The sequence below is a fragment of the Leptinotarsa decemlineata genome, unplaced genomic scaffold (assembly GCF_025532065.1).
Source record: "Leptinotarsa decemlineata unplaced genomic scaffold, Ldec_3_MD MMD2_P_RNA_scaffold_1, whole genome shotgun sequence".
NCBI classification, from domain to species: domain Eukaryota; kingdom Metazoa; phylum Arthropoda; class Insecta; order Coleoptera; family Chrysomelidae; genus Leptinotarsa; species Leptinotarsa decemlineata.
The window spans coordinates 3,879,119-3,895,257 of NW_027412523.1; the positions used below are offsets into that span (position 1 = coordinate 3,879,119).

The 16,139-nt window shown below is 34.2% G+C and overlaps 1 protein-coding gene across 2 annotated transcripts in view; it reads left to right on the top strand.

Moving 5' to 3' along the window:
- The first annotated feature begins 2,178 nt into the window (after positions 1–2,178).
- Positions 2,179–16,139, top strand: part of LOC111507811 (uncharacterized) — a 198,019-nt gene continuing 184,058 nt past the window's right edge. Inside the window, exon 1 of one of the 2 annotated variants that reach the window (XM_074180093.1) lies at positions 2,179–2,783. The gene's annotated coding sequence lies outside the window, so the exon portion shown is untranslated. The remainder of the gene's footprint in view (positions 2,784–16,139) is intronic. The other variant, XM_074180117.1, reaches the window with a different exon arrangement.

The window sequence follows — 16,139 nt, forward strand, 5'->3', positions numbered from 1 at the left end:
AGTTTTATTATTGTACTAAACAAGATGTCATATTTGTTTGTTTACTCTAACGTAACGTAATTCGCTCTGATTGGCATTCAAGATATCATGGGGGCTTGCCGTATTTTGTAGTTTTATTTTATCAAAATATTATTAACCTCGCTCACAATAATACAGTGAATTACTGTTTTGTAATCCATGTCTTCTATTTTACAATAGTCAGCAGTTTTAAAAACGAGACACTTTTAGAAACCTTTTTACAGAGTGGACAGTGCAGCTCTTACAAATTTCTGTAGGTAGCTACCTACTGTTCGTTCTAAAAATTTTCAAACAATATTCAACCTCTGACGGAAGCAAGAAACTCTTTGGAAGGTTTGACATAGATGGACATTTCAATCTAGCAGACCACTATTATAATATTCATGCAGTCATTGTTCACTGTGGTTTTGGCGTTGAATTTGGTCATTATTACGCCTTGGTCAAAGACGAAACGGACTGGTTTAAGTTTGACGATAGTCGTGTCACGAAGTGTTCTGGCGTTGTATTGAATCTATTGGAGCCTCTAGAGAAACCCTACATTTTGTTTTATGAGAGAGGACATTGGTAGATCAAGATCTTCAGATGATGTGGTGTTGCAGGTTTTGCCGAGTTTTCCTGCATCTGTAAAAGCAAATGCGCCACTGGAATCAATGAAGTCGCCCCGGAGCGTCAATTAATTTTTATTGTTGTTTTTATTATTATCGTTGTTTTATAATTTCACAAATAAATATTGGAATTTACGTATTTTCGACATATGATCACAAATCTGAAGTCTAATCGTGGCGCTCCGGTCTGCTTTCGGAAAGAACGGTCATCTTAAAATTTAGCTATTTCAGTATTTTTTTCTCGTAATAAAACCACGTAAAATGATAACCTTCTTCCTGTATCGCATACTGAGGACCTTCTCTCACCTATCTAAAATGTTCATATGATAAAAAACCTTCTTTCCTCAAATTAACAATTTTTTGAAATGATGTTCTACAGTTTTTGTTATTAATTGCTAGCAATATCTATCACGAGAATTCAAACAACAAAAACATCACCTTCTTATTCATTAACGTGTTGATGATTATACATTTTCATAAAAAATTCTAACTTTATACTATAGTTTCATCAGAAGTATCAAATATAATAAGTACACAGAATTGTTTAATTATTTTTGAGATCATTTGTTACAAAAATATTACGTTAGGTCCATTATATGCCTGGTACATATTTTAACTGAACACTATTTGACTACCCAAAAAATCCACCTCCTTATTGTTATTCAAAAAATCCCTGTACAATTTGAAAGAAGGCTGAATTAACAAGTTGAATCTGCGGAAATGAGTAAACATGTCCGTTCTTGGATACGCAGATTTTAATTTGTTGTAACTGTCAACGATGGTCCTCCATGTTGATACTGGCGTTGTTTCTGCAAAACATTTTATGATACTGTTTTTTGTGTATTCCATCAACATCCAACAATTTCAGTTTTGGAATCCCGTCTAAGCCTTTTTCTCAAATATTCTCTTTCAAAGTGCATACTTGCGTCAATCATAGCTTAGTTTTCTTGTGAGCATAAGTATAAAGCCTTACTAATATTTATTTTCATTCATCATTAGCACATCCAAATATCACTCTAAAACTTCATCATTATTGTATTATTATTATAGTTAACGTTAATTCGTCACCTCCGAATGCAACTCAAAGTGTCGTTGAAGCTAAGCTCCCCCACTCCTTACGATTTCGCTTCAGCATGTAGTTATTTTCTGAAATGATCCATTCAGAGTAGTACGCCACTGTTTATTGGCAGCTATATTGAAACGTAAAATTTCTGAAATTTATGTACACATCAAAAACGTGAAAGCTTGAGAATTCAGTTTCATCTGAATTAGATAAATCCATTTGTATGGAAATAAATTAAATAATCTCCAATCAGAAGTTTACCTGGGGTTTCAAACACAGTATTGAAATTAAAGTGAGTTGTACAATCGTACCGTAAATAGACTTAGGGCCTAAGGCACAATAATACAGAATTTTTAACAGTGTAGTCGTTCTCGTTAGGTATCCGACAAAAGCTGACAGAATACGAACCGGCGGTAGAACGGTTTATGTACTTCCAGTATATAAGGGGAAAATAAATACATAGCTCTTATATACTCGTTCTTTCTCTCTCTCACAGCTGTGAACAAAACGCATCAGTCTGTCGAGAGAGATCGTGGAGTGCTTAGGAATAACGTTTTATCGAGGAAAAGTCGTTTATTCTCACAAATCACGATGGTAAAAAAGGTTAGGTTCTATTTGTATGGTACAAACAATAACATTGCAATATTATTATTCGAAAATCATTAATATAATATTGTGTGAAGTGCGTGAAAACCGGCGAAATGTGGTGTTATATAGGTTATGTTCGCCGTTAGGGGCTATTGTTGTTCCTTTCCGAATTGAATACTTGGGTATTTTATTTTGAATTGGGTCTGGTGAAATAAGTTGTAATTGTCGCCTTCCCGGGATTCAAATGGGTACCTTTAGTGAAATTTCCCTCGAATTAACAAATCGTTGTTTGTTTACAAAGTTTGTTTACTATTTCTAACGCAGTAGTGGCTTTTAATTTGAATAGTGAAATATTTTGATGTTTCTCATAGAATCAGTGAGCTGTGATAGTTAAGTGACAGTGCAAACAAAATAGTGTGGTGTATTAGTGCGAAGCCAAATTTTCAGGATTACAGTGATTTGGAATTAAAATGAAAACTTTTGGATTAGCTGAACAAGAATAAATAAAGGTTAGTTTCGCTTTGCTTTGTAGAATAGTAGTTGCTTCACCGAATTTCAACCATACTTTTAGTGCCTATTACATTTATGCATCGTAACAATTGAAGTATTTTCCAAGTGTCAAAGTTTTGTCATAAATATTGGGTACGTCGAAAATGCTGAAACCAGTTGAACTCAATTGAAATTTTACCTGTTGTGGACAGATGTTTACGTATTATTAGGATTGTCGGATAGTAGTTGAGTTAATTATCCAAACCTACCTAGTGAAAATCATCCCGGAATAATTTAAAATGAGATGGCCTAATCCTTCTGCATGGTTAGGCTGCGCTGTTCAATGGGAATGCTAGGCTATTGATTCCGAAATGTATTTGGAATTCCTGAAGGAATGCTCGCTTTCAAATGATCAATAAATAAATATAGGTGGATGAGGCGGTTCTCATTTTGAAATTAGTTTCTCAAATAATGACTTGTGTCTAAACTTATGTCTATATGACATTTCCCGTCAAAGATGATGAGTTTGACGCATGATTGTACAAACTATAGGACTGGGAATGTAGAAAACGTTTTTTATTTTGCGATAGATTCCGCAGTGAGTAAATTACTGGTGTAAAGTTATGAGTATAGGTTTGATATACTTCAAAATGAGACTCGATTGGATTAATTGTAGTGAGAATGGAAAAAAATATTGTAACCACTGAGAAAAGCTATTTAATTTCATGGTTTTTATATTTTTTCGTGAATAAGCCATTTCTTTTTACCTTTCAATGCCGAAGAGGGGTGCCTCACTTTTCAAATAAGAGATTTCAATTGGATTTCTACGGGAAATTAATGACATATTAAAAATTTAGGCTGGGATTTCTGGAATTCATCGCAGATTTGCTCGATTTTTATACCTAGTCGAAATGTACACTGAATTTTACAAGTGAGGCACTCCTAGGTTTTTTGCATGTTTTCTATAATTCATTTCAATGGTTGAAAACGAATGCATGTGACAAAAAAGTATAATGACGGAAGAACTCAGAACTAACTTTATTCTTTTGCAAAACTAACCAAAAACTTCATGTGATATACCTATATATTCAGTGATTATAGTTTATTCTCTTTCAGCAGAATTGTTATCGACAAATTTGTTTCACATGTGACAGTACTTGAAAAAACTTATTCTATATTTACCTCTAGTAATTGACAAATAATAGGTGCTTATAGATAATTAGATAACGTACCGTTGCTTATTTATCTTGTCTGTAAGAAGGAAGTTGCACTGACAAAAATACAATACAGATAATAACAACCTGACAAAAACATGTGACACCTACATTAGGTTGGTATAAAACTCGATATATAATTTGGGGTTGTCGTTTTCTCCCCTTTCTAACTGTACATTGATCTCGGATAATGTAGACTGTTGGGGTAAATGCCACTTTGTGCGTCGAGAAATATTGGACAGTTTGTGTCATTTTTGATATACTAACCCTCACTCCCCATTTGTGATATTAACAATCGACTACTTATGTACAGATTTTTATCACTTCAGTGATTGTGACAAAGATTCAAAGCAATAAATACAACAGAAATTGTATTTATTGGTACCACATTTTGTTGTTCTTTTATCAAATTAAGAACTAGTTCAAATTTAACCAATTATATTTCGAATGGGCCTGTCCTATTCACCAAATACCGACCATCTGTAATACATTTGTATGGAGAGGGTGGTTTTACCCCCAGGTTTTTTACTTTTTGGTTTCATCAACAATAGTAACGTGACTGAAGGGACTTTATTTAATATGCCGTTCACACGGCATCTTAAAGGAGGATCTTTAACAACCGATGTTACTAAAACCTGTGTAAACACAATTTTCTGCGGACTATATCAAACAGATTTAATAACGCGAATAATTCTGGCAAGAGTATTAGCGTTATGAAATCGGATTTATTGAGTAGTGTAAATACCCATTTCAATTTAGTGACTTGAAAATTCCCTGGAGTGTAAAAAAAAGGGAATTTTCCTTTGAAATGATGGCTAAGTAAACGGAAAGTCAGGGATAAGGATGGTGAGTCACGTCACGTGAATTGATAAGAAAAATGCAAGAGTGAATGAAATTATATAGAAAAATATGTAGGGCAAACGCCATGTTTCAGAATACTAATATGTTTACATTGTAGTCAAAAATTCTTGGTTTCATTAAGGAAACAGTAATATACGAATGCATTTTCATTGTTTTCACGCATGGAATACAAACATCGCAATACTATGGTCCCAGAAAGAAAATATTTCTTTGATTGACGACTTGTTTATTTTGTGGAAATTCATATTCACTGAGGATACACTATAAAAACACTTTTGTCTCTTTTCCTCGATAGTTTTATATTTGTTGACTATTAGTTTCGGTCATTACACCATTTTCAAATAAAAATGCCACTATCAACATTTCAAGTGGATGTTGGACCCTAGATTTTCATAATATCAGACGTTATATGCCCATATGCATTTCATGCAGTTATCCGTCTAGTTCATTTTACTTTTTCTTAGTATAAAAATGATTGTTGAGCATATTTTACATATTTTACATATTTTAATTTATTTATTTATTTAAGTATTTATTTATTTATACAATACTCTACAGGACATTTGAGACTGAAAAAGTTATGCCTTTGTAGTAATTCATAGTGTGTTGTTTCTATCGGAGGATAAATGCCATCGGTTTTTAGGCTTAGCACTTTTAATATGATATGATAAAAGGGGCTCCACACAACTGACGCGTATTCTAACTTTGATCTTATGAAAGCATAGAATAAAGTGTTTAAGGTCGAAGTTTCTTTGAAATCACTACTGTTGCGTGCAATTAATCCGTACAAACGACAGGAGTGTCAAATGTGACGCCAAGATCAGTAAATGTTTCTGGTCTCACCAGGGAAACGTTTTCTATTGAATAATCAAAGAACAAGATGTTAGTTTTTAAACTGTAGGACATGACCTTACATTTATCCGGGTTCAGCGACAAGTTATTTCGATAACACCATTCTATAACCCGTCCTACTTTTGCTGAGAGGTTCACACAATCATCTATGTTCTCAACGAGGCAGTATAGTTTTAGATCATCGGCATACAAAAGGAAATACACATCTATAACATCCGCAATATCATCAATGAAGATATTGAAGAGCAACGGTCCCAGATTTGACCCTTGTGGAACACCGGAAGAAGCACTATATTCGGTAGATTTGAAACCATTAAGCTGAACATATCGTTTTCGATCCTGTAGATATGACTGAAATAGTACGAATAAGGAAGGAGGTAATCCAAAGACTACTAGTTTGTTTAGTAGAATGCCATGGTCAAGCCTGTCGAAGGCCTTAGAAAAGTATGTGTAAATAACATCAGTTTGGGCCCTATTGTCAATAGATTCAGCAATATGTTGGGTTACAGTCAGAAGATTGGTGACCGTTGAACGATTTTTCATAAAACCGTGTTGGTTTATACTTATATTACAACTTACATGCCGATATATAACACGCTCCAGCAGAATCTGTAATGACTATCATACAGTTTTATAGAAAGCGTAGTTTACTGTAGCTACATTTCTAACTAGCGGTTAAGTAGATGGTTACAGTTTTCATATTTTCTGATTGGGATATTACCGTCGACAAGTTTTTGGAATCACCCACCAAAACAGGAATACATTATGCAAACATCTTTCCCCGAGGCTTGTGTTTGTTTCGGTGTGTAAACAGCTTTCAGATGGCGTTTGCGTTTTACAAATAAGGGCCAAACTCCAAGCTGAAACCTAAACTATAACGCTTTATCTGGCCTGTTTGTTTACGGAATTCGAAATGCTGATTTGTTCGGATTTTGTACAAGTCAGACTGGAATAGATTGAACTTCAAATGTGGTTATTATTTTTAACCCTCATTAGATGTGATGAATCGGCAGATTCGCTGAATGAGGGAGAGAGAGAGGTTCTTAGTTTCCGAGTGTTTGGAAAATGAGATACCTCTCTGTGGGGTATACAGTGCAATACAGTAAAAATGAGCCACTCTGAATGAGTAATTTGATATGGAAAATATATATTTTCTTCTAAGGTTCCTCCCTTACATTCTGAAGAATGACAGGGACACAGCCTGGTAATTTACCCCCAACTATCTACTACTGTAAGTTACGTCTACGTCTTGTAGAATTTTTTTTCGACCATCCTCGTAGAAAAAGTCTAATGCAGTCAAATCAGGGGATCTGGGTGTCCATTTTGTAGGTAGAACTTTTTCCAATCTATCGATTCGGAAAATTGATATCGAAGAATGTTTACTACGCCATGGGTTGGCATAAGTTGATTATTCAGCAAATTGAAATATTCTTCACCGTACAGTTTTTAGAATAGTCCTGCTCAAAAATTCAGTTTTTGGGCATTCATCCAAGAAACATTAATAGGCAACGTATGGCCTAGAACTGACGGGACTGAATTAGTAAAAAAAACAAAACCGTCCTAGTTCATTAAACTGTCTGAAGGGGTGAAAATAGGGTGGAAATATTTAAAAAAATCGTAATATGAAAAATCGACTTTGTACACCTACAAAATTGGGTTATGTTATTCCTGATAATCTACTCCACAGAAAAAACTTCACGTCATAGTTTTCCAGGCCGTCTGAGCGGGTGAAAATGGGGTGGAAAATTGAAAAAATCATATATTCAAAAATTGAGTTTGTACACCTACAAAATTGAGATATGTTATTCCTGACACCCGATTTGACAAAAAAAACTTCACGTTATAGTTTTCCAGGTCGTCTGAGGGGGTAAAAATGTGGTGTAAACTTGAAAAAATCATATATTTAAAAATTGAGTTTGTACACCTACAAAATTGTGATATGTTATTCCTAACACCCGATTTGACAAGAAAAACCTCACGCCATAGTTTTCCAGGTCGTCTGAGGGGTTAAAAATGTGGTGTAAACTTGAAAAAATCATATACTAACATTTATCAATTAATTACATTAAACAACTAATATGGTGCTAAAGTTTTCGGTCTTCTCAGAACTAAAAACTCTGACTCGTTGTTTTTATTTGTTGAATCGATCATCAGGAGAATCTCAATCTAGTAGGCGTTCAATTCAATTTTCAAATATATGATTTTTTGAAATTTCTACCCCCTCAGACGGCCTGGTAAACTATGACGTGAAGTTTTTTTCTATCGAATAGATTATGATGGAAAATATACCTCAAACTTGTAGGTGTGTACATTCAATTTTCGAAGATACGATTTTTTCAACTTTCCACCCCATTTTACAAACAACAAAACTATTCAAACGAAGTTCTTATGAATTTGTTTATTATTTTTGGACAGTGTGACAAAATTATCAGCAGAACATGTAGAAAGTTCAATGAAATGTATCCGAGGTAAGTTTCTTGGTGCTTTTAAAGTTGATCCAAATGCATTGAAATTGTTCTGAATTCGTATAAATTTCTTGAGGTTCATTGGCGGTAGATTCGGATACATTTCATTGAACTTTCTACGTGTTCTGCTGATAATTTTGTCACACTGTCCAAAAATAATAAACAAATTCATAAGAACTTCGTTTGAATAGTTTTGTTCCATCGTTTTGAAGGTATTTGCAACTTCTGAAGTGACGAAAATGTCGATATTATTAGGAGAATGTCACAACGCTACTGTCAAATAGTAATCATGGCCTGCTTACCAAATACCGAATGGAAATACCATTCTGAAGGGACATTTTCACAAATAAATGTTCATAAGTCTGAAACTTGACTAGTTAGGTATAGGTATGATATACATAGAAAGAAAGCAAATTTCAGCAGCTTTCCGAATTTTCAATAATATACAGGGTGTTCCATTTAAAATAATCAAATTTCAGCAACTTTTTCAAGCAAACGAAAAAACTGTATTTTTTTACCACCCTGTATTGAAGTAACGGAGATTAGGCTGACGTGTGGGAAGTGTCCAAGTATCACCTAACTCCAAACCAAATTTCGATATCATAGTACTTCTTAACTAAAAGATATCGGCATTTTTAGAAGTCATGATTTTCGAAGAAAAAAATTGAAATCAATTTTTATTTCGAAAACGGTAATAGATAGGTATAGGGAAATATCAAGAAAAGTTGTCGGGCAATTGTTGGAGATTCCAAAAATAATATTATATACAGAGTGTTCCATTTGAAAAATCAAAGTTGCTACTGCTTTCTAATAGAAGCGGCAACACCGCATTTTCGAAAATATTTTAGTTGGCTAGAGAATGTACGAATATGCCCTCCATTAAATTTTCAAAGTGATCCGTTGTCTGGTTCACCAGAAACGTCTAATGTGCCATCCACCGTGAATCAGCCTGTATACTTACTTATAACAAACGAAATGATCACTCTAGTGAGTAGATCACATATAGACTGTCTCTCCCTAAGTACTTACACAGTAGATTCTGGTAAATTCCTACCGGAAAACAACTGCTTTCCCGGCTAATGCCATGCTGGAAATTGAAGTACATCCAACAGACATTGCAAGACAATACTGAAATCAATCGAGTACATCACCTACAGACTACAGAATTCTCATCAGTAGCAGTCAAAAACAACTTCTTTAAAAAATAGAATATCATGTAGATTTGAAGACAAATACCCACGCCAGATGAAGCCATTGTATGGCGAAACACGTGTTGCGTTTTTGTAAAACAATTTAGTGAAAATCTCACAATAAAGTGTTTTTGGAATACGTCAATGAAATAAAGGAAAGCTCTGCAATAGCTTAGTTGGTAGTTAAATTAAAAATCCCGTGGTACCTTCTTGAAGAATTTCTGAACTTCGCTGAACTGAAGTAGCTAGTTAGATTTAATTTCACTGCGTATTTCCCGCCAATATCGTGGGTGTTGTTGTCCACCATTGTTAGTTGAGACCCTTTTCGAATTCATCCATCTCTGTCTAATGCGTCCGGTACAGTGACGATATCTGTACCGTACAGGCGGATATCACATGTCGATAGGGGTAGCTGAAGGGTTTGTTAGACGAGTTTGGAGCCTAAATGAATTGGCATAGGGGTATAAATTATCAGGAAAAGTCAAAATGAATGAGTCGATTGGGAATATTTAAAATTTTTGATGTGAAGAAAAATGTACGCCGCACTTTGAAGTCATAAAATGTTTTTGCAATTTCATGGCAAGAGATTTCGTCAATCGTTGAATATATAATTCATAATACCGGGTGACAAAAAATAATTTGGATAATGTTGCCGCTAAAACAAGATTTACGTCTCGTCTTGTCTCGAACGACACAAGAGAAGGTTTTCTCTTGAAAATCGTCAAGAGATTGGGTCATCTTGGTCCAAGAAACAGATTAGAAATGGAAACCAAAGAAAAGACGAAGTATTTTCCTAGGATTTGGCTAAGGTATGTGGACGATATTTTTGCGATATTCGATACCAAAAAATCGAATATTGAGGACTTTGTTTCCATTTTCCATCAATAAAATTCACGTACGTGGAAAATAAGGGGCAACTACCATTTCTTGACGTTTTGGTAATGAGGAGCCAATATGGAGGGTTGAAATACGATATATTTAGAAAAGAAACAAGCACGTACAGGTATATTCCTGACAGTTCACATCACTGTGGACAGCACAAACGTGCTGGGTTGACTTTTTTGGTGCATCGTCTTTTGACTTTCCCTCTAACACATGGTAGGTTCACAAAAGAAAGACGTACAATACAGGAAATAGCAGCCAGTAACGGTTTCTCGAGGGGTATTGTAGATGACATCATAAGGAAGAAGTTTAGGTTGAGAATGAACGAAATCTCGACTTTCAGAAAGGACAAAAACCAAGTTAAATACATCTCAGTTCCATACCACCAATATACGAAAAACTTTGGGAAAGATTTTCAAGGAACTAGGTAAGTATGAAGGTGGTTTTTAAAACAAGTCATTATTAGGAAGCCTTTTAGGAAGTCCAAAAGACAAAGTCGAAAATTCGGAAGAGTCTGGAATTCACGAAATTGAATGTAAGGACTGCGATGCAAAATATTATGAACAGACAAAAAGATCTATCAAAGTAAGATATAAGGAACACATAGCACACTTAAAATATGGAAGACCTGAAAAATCAGCAGTCGCCCATCATATTTTGCAACAAAACCATTCCACAGACTTCAGTTCATTAAGATTAGTTAGAAAAGTTAACAACAACAGGCAACTAGATGCCTATATGAGAGTGTAGAAATAAGTAAACACGATAATATTATGAATAACGATGACGGACCTATACCAAAGAGCATACCTACTATATAGCTTGTTGAAATAATATTGTTGGGTTTACTGATTAATACATATAGGGACACATAGGGCAAAAATAAATTTAGATAGGCAATATTGTGAAATTAATTTTTATATAGCTGAAAATTGTTTCATATACAGCTATAACAGTTAAACATATATTGTAAAATAATAGATGAGGCAAAATTGTAAAATTAATTTAGGTTGGTATACCTGTATGGGTGGTATACCTGGATGGTTTACCTGTATGGTTTATCTATATAGCTATATAGCGTTAGCTTCGCGTTAGTTTCTAGTTTAATCTTCCTCTTTGACGATGATCACTTGGTGATCGAAACACGTGGCGAGGTGTTAAAAATAACGATTTGGTGTTGGGAAAAAACTCATGGAATATTCAAGAGACGACAAGAGAAGGTGGAGCAAAAAGTGAGGAAACAGGTAACATAAAAATTCACTTAATTTTTCATGCACAAATCGCCAAGAGCAATTTTATCATTATTCTCAATACTACACGAAAAATGGTATCTGCTGTTTTTACGGTTCATTTTTTTGCAGATGAAAAACTGCTATATCTATTGCGTGAGTTAATAACTTCCTATTCTACATTTCGAGATAAACGATTTTGAAAATGTCATTGAAAACAAATGTAAGGTGGAGTGGGGTAAGTGCAGATTGGTTTTTATAAAGTTAGACTTTAAATCTGTAAATTTCCAATGTGTAACAGGAATACGTTATATCGCTGGTGAACAAAGCATCATGTAAATATTGTTTCGGAAAAATTTTCATCATTGTCCCCGTTTTTACTTTTATACTCACATGCTAACAGATAATGTCACTACATGTCACACATGCCAGTTAAAAGCATTATGAAACCTTTTTTAAACCTCTACGAGGCAAGAGCGTAATTAATAACAAATCTATATTCAACTGCTTTTCGCAGCATTCAGTTATCTTGCTTGGTTTCAGAGTTGTTTTCTTTGAAAAACCCAGACATCTTTTGGTGAAATTTTTACCAAGAGTTTGGTTGATTGAAAAATCTGCGTATTGTGGAATATTTAAGCAAGCTCTTTTGTACTCGTAAATAAACTGTTATGCATTAAGCATAAGGAAAAAAACTCTAAAACAAAATAAACTGAGTATGTACTTGTACTGCCACTGGTCCCAAATATTGTTGCTATTGAAAATTATTTCGTCCAGGTTCCAGGTTCAACTAGGTTCGTTTTCTAACTCTAACTCCTTGATTGTATTTTCCAACAATGTGAAATATGTGTCAATTATGAAAGTAATACAATTTCCTTTGCGGGCTACTTGCACGCTTTGTGGTTTTTTTATCGACGAATTATTTTTTTTTGGCGAACCTAATAAACCAACACCGGGGGTTCCGTCCTTGAAAGGAGTCTTCATCTTGTTTGACTGAACGAACTGCCTAAAAAGCTGAAGTACTTTCTTTCTGGACAAACCAAATCCATATTTCTCCAACTTAAGAAGACCTTCAGGTATTCGTTTTTCGTCTTGGATTGGAATCGCGATGCTTCTGCCAAAGGATTTTGTCATTATTGTGTTTAATGGTATACCATTTTGCTTGCTAGCTTTATAAGCATTAATACGTCTGCCTTTAATCTCTCCAAAAGCTTCTTCTATCGATTCTGTTGAATAATCACCCCTGTTGGTTTTTCTAACATAATTGCGGACGATGGCAACCTTAGAATAAAAACATTAATAAATCACAAAGAATCAAAATGAAGTTAAACAAAAAAAAATCTAATGAAGTCCTTATCAAAACTGCGATACCTATATTGAAGAGGTAAGCAACAGCTTGTCTCTTTCTTCGTCTGTGGTTGTTCTTCGCAAACTTGAATTACCTTTGAAAAAATCATAACCCAAAATTTATTTTTGGGGATATAAGTGTATGTAAAATCCTAGATACATACGTTAATTGACCAATGACTATTCCAAAAATAAAAGCAAAAGTTTTTGAAGAACAAGTTGACTTCAAATGGTATATAGTCAAAAAATCTCAGTATGAGTATCTACTTTACTCTCACGGTAGATATCCATATTATGCGGCAGTTTCAGACAAAATATTCCCAAATTGATAGATTGGGAAAAATGGGTTACTTAAACAACTGGTCAGTTGAGTCACCAGACTTACTGAAAATTTTACATCGCTTTTACAAACTCATTTCTAGAATTATAAAGAGAAAATTCAGACAAGTTACTATTTTGAAAACAACCATGCATTTGAGGCAATATGACGTGTTTCGTCCTTTATACACACGTACATATACACCACCCGGTATATCAATGGGACACCGAATAATTTGCGTTTTCAGTAAGGTATTCCCAGCTTTAATTCAAATTTGATTTTGAATATTTTAGATCGAGATAAGCGTTGAATGGGACAACAACAGACAACCGTATACGTCTTATCTGTTCTTGTCAATTTTAATGAGGAATAAAATTATCTGGACTTGTTCTTCGAGTCTGCCGCAGATCGAATTAATTTCTTTCAGTCGTTGTGGCCAGCGTGGAGAAATTATCCGGTGTTTACTGTGATAACTAAAGGATGAAAAAATGACAAGCGATAGGATTGAAGGAAGTGCACATGTTTATGGTGAAAAATGTACGATATTTTTATGTTTTCTTTCCGACTCGTCGATACTTGGGGTTTCTTTTTATCAAGGTACCGAATAATATCCACCGAAAAACTGATATTTTGGCAAAAAATAAAACATGAGACTCCGAATGCTCGCTGAAATTTTTGTTTGCTCTTTCAGATCGTTTGAATGTCATCTTTCGAATTGGAGGGTTAATTGAAAAGAAACTTATGGTTATAAACTCTTCCGAGGCAGTAATCACATTTTCAGGACATTTTCACGTTCCACGACCTGGAAAAATGAAAATTTCAATGGGGGAACTTCGTTAAGTTCAAGTTACTGATAGATACTGACTTATTAGGCTGAACTGAAAGGTTTACCTTTTGTACACCTTTATAAAGTTGTCCATTACAATTAGAGGTGAAAATATCCGAAACAGTTCGATAAAAGTACATTTTTTATTAACCCCCTCTGTATGTTAATTGCAATTTAGTGAAGTGATACACCTATCAAAATTGAAAGAAGTTTTTAGGGAGATAATAGTATATTATGCAACGATCATGTAATGATGGTTATTAAGACACGAGCATTAACCGGGATACGAAACGAGCCGAAGGCGAGTTTTGTATGGTATATGCGAGTGTATTAATAACCATTACATGACAGTTGCATACGCTATTTTTTCGAAACCCGATAAATAATGAAAAACTATAAATATTATATTTGAATTGAACACATTTACAGTAATTAACTCTTTTTTTTTTTAAAAAAACACAAACTTAATGGTATTATCATGGAGATATGAAAACTATAAAGATTCTAATTATATTTATATTGAATATAACAACTGTAATCAATCTGATCTTTTAAAAATATTGGAGTCGATGGTATTCCTTCTATATCGCTGTTTTCAGACATTTTGATAATATAGGTAGGTAATATGAAAACTGATTTTGACAAATAAAGCAATCAGTTACTTAGGTTAGAATCTAGGACAAACAAAGGAACAGGATTCTTGATTGAAAAATTATGGGTTTCTATTGGTTGATAATCTGTATCGTTATGAAAAATCTGTATCATAATGGATATCATTATGAAACGGATTATGGTCATATAAGTGTATTGTTAGAGTACGGGTGTAGAAAAAAAAATAATTTCGCTTCAGGAATTGACAACATCTCCTTGAATATTTTCGAAAATCTGCCAGACAATGCTTTATCAGTACCAGTTGACATAATAATAAATATCTCTTATAATGAAGGAGTTTTTCCAAATTTTCTCAAAACGTTTATTGTTATTCCTCTCCATAAAGATGGATATATTGGCATATCTTCTAACTTCCGACCTATCTCTTTAATAACAACACTTGCAAAGATTCTAGAAAAACTAGTCAAGAGAAGACTAAGTAGTTGATTTTCTCGAGAGAAACCAGATATTAAACGAATGTCAGTTTGGATTCCAGTAAAAAAAACACCCATGATGCCATTTTTTCATTATTGTACAGTCTCTATAACAAATTGAATGATGGAGAGATTGCAGCTGCTGTGTTTTGTGACATATCGAAAGCGTTTGACTGTGTTAGTCATGGTATACTGCTTCGGAAATTACAACAATATGGTATAAGAGTTGTAATTCTCAATTGGTTTGAATCTCATTTATGTGAGCATAGTCAAATTGTTAAAACGACTAATTATTCTGAGGAAGGAAAAATAAACTGTGGAGTCCCACAAGGTTCAGTCCTAGGTCCACTATTATTTCTTTTGTATATAAATGATCTGGCATCTATTGATATTAAAGGAGAGTTCACACTATTCGCTGACGACACTACAATTTTATGGCATGATCAATATCCCTCTGAACTTGAAAAAGTAATAAGTCATGATATTAGCAATATAAAAAGATGGTGTGACTTTGACTTTGGTTCAACTCAGTACATACACCTCGAACTAAACTGTTTGACAACTGTTCCCGAGAATGTTATTTCAAATGAATTTAATCTCCAGCGACTCAAATTCAATGTGAATCGCTACTTCCGCGTAGGCACCGCTTTGAGATCGCCTCAAGGAGTTTCCTGTAGTGCTTGTGTTTTGTCCTTGATAAATAAAGTGACCAAATAAGCGTTGCATTTGAAACCCTATCATTCTCAATGGTGTACTTCGATGTTTCGGGACAAGACACTATGTGTTATCACCTCATCAGCACCACATTTTTTGTTTGATGTTGGAGCAGTAAAAGGCAAAACAGTTTTTCTTTCCAAAAAGCTAATCTCTCCTAACAATATCCCCCTTTTCAATTTACATCTTTGATCTATTGATTGGAGAAGTCGAAATTGTCTAATTAAATAAGCCAGCGCTTCATTTCTTCTACTAATTGTTGAAACGACATCGAAACTCGTTTGAATTTTAATTGCCCTCATCATCTGTCCAGTTTATCGTATTATTAAAGTATAAATATTCAGATCACCTGTTAGGTCTTCGCTAGGAAAACTCAGTACCGCCCATGGTCTGTA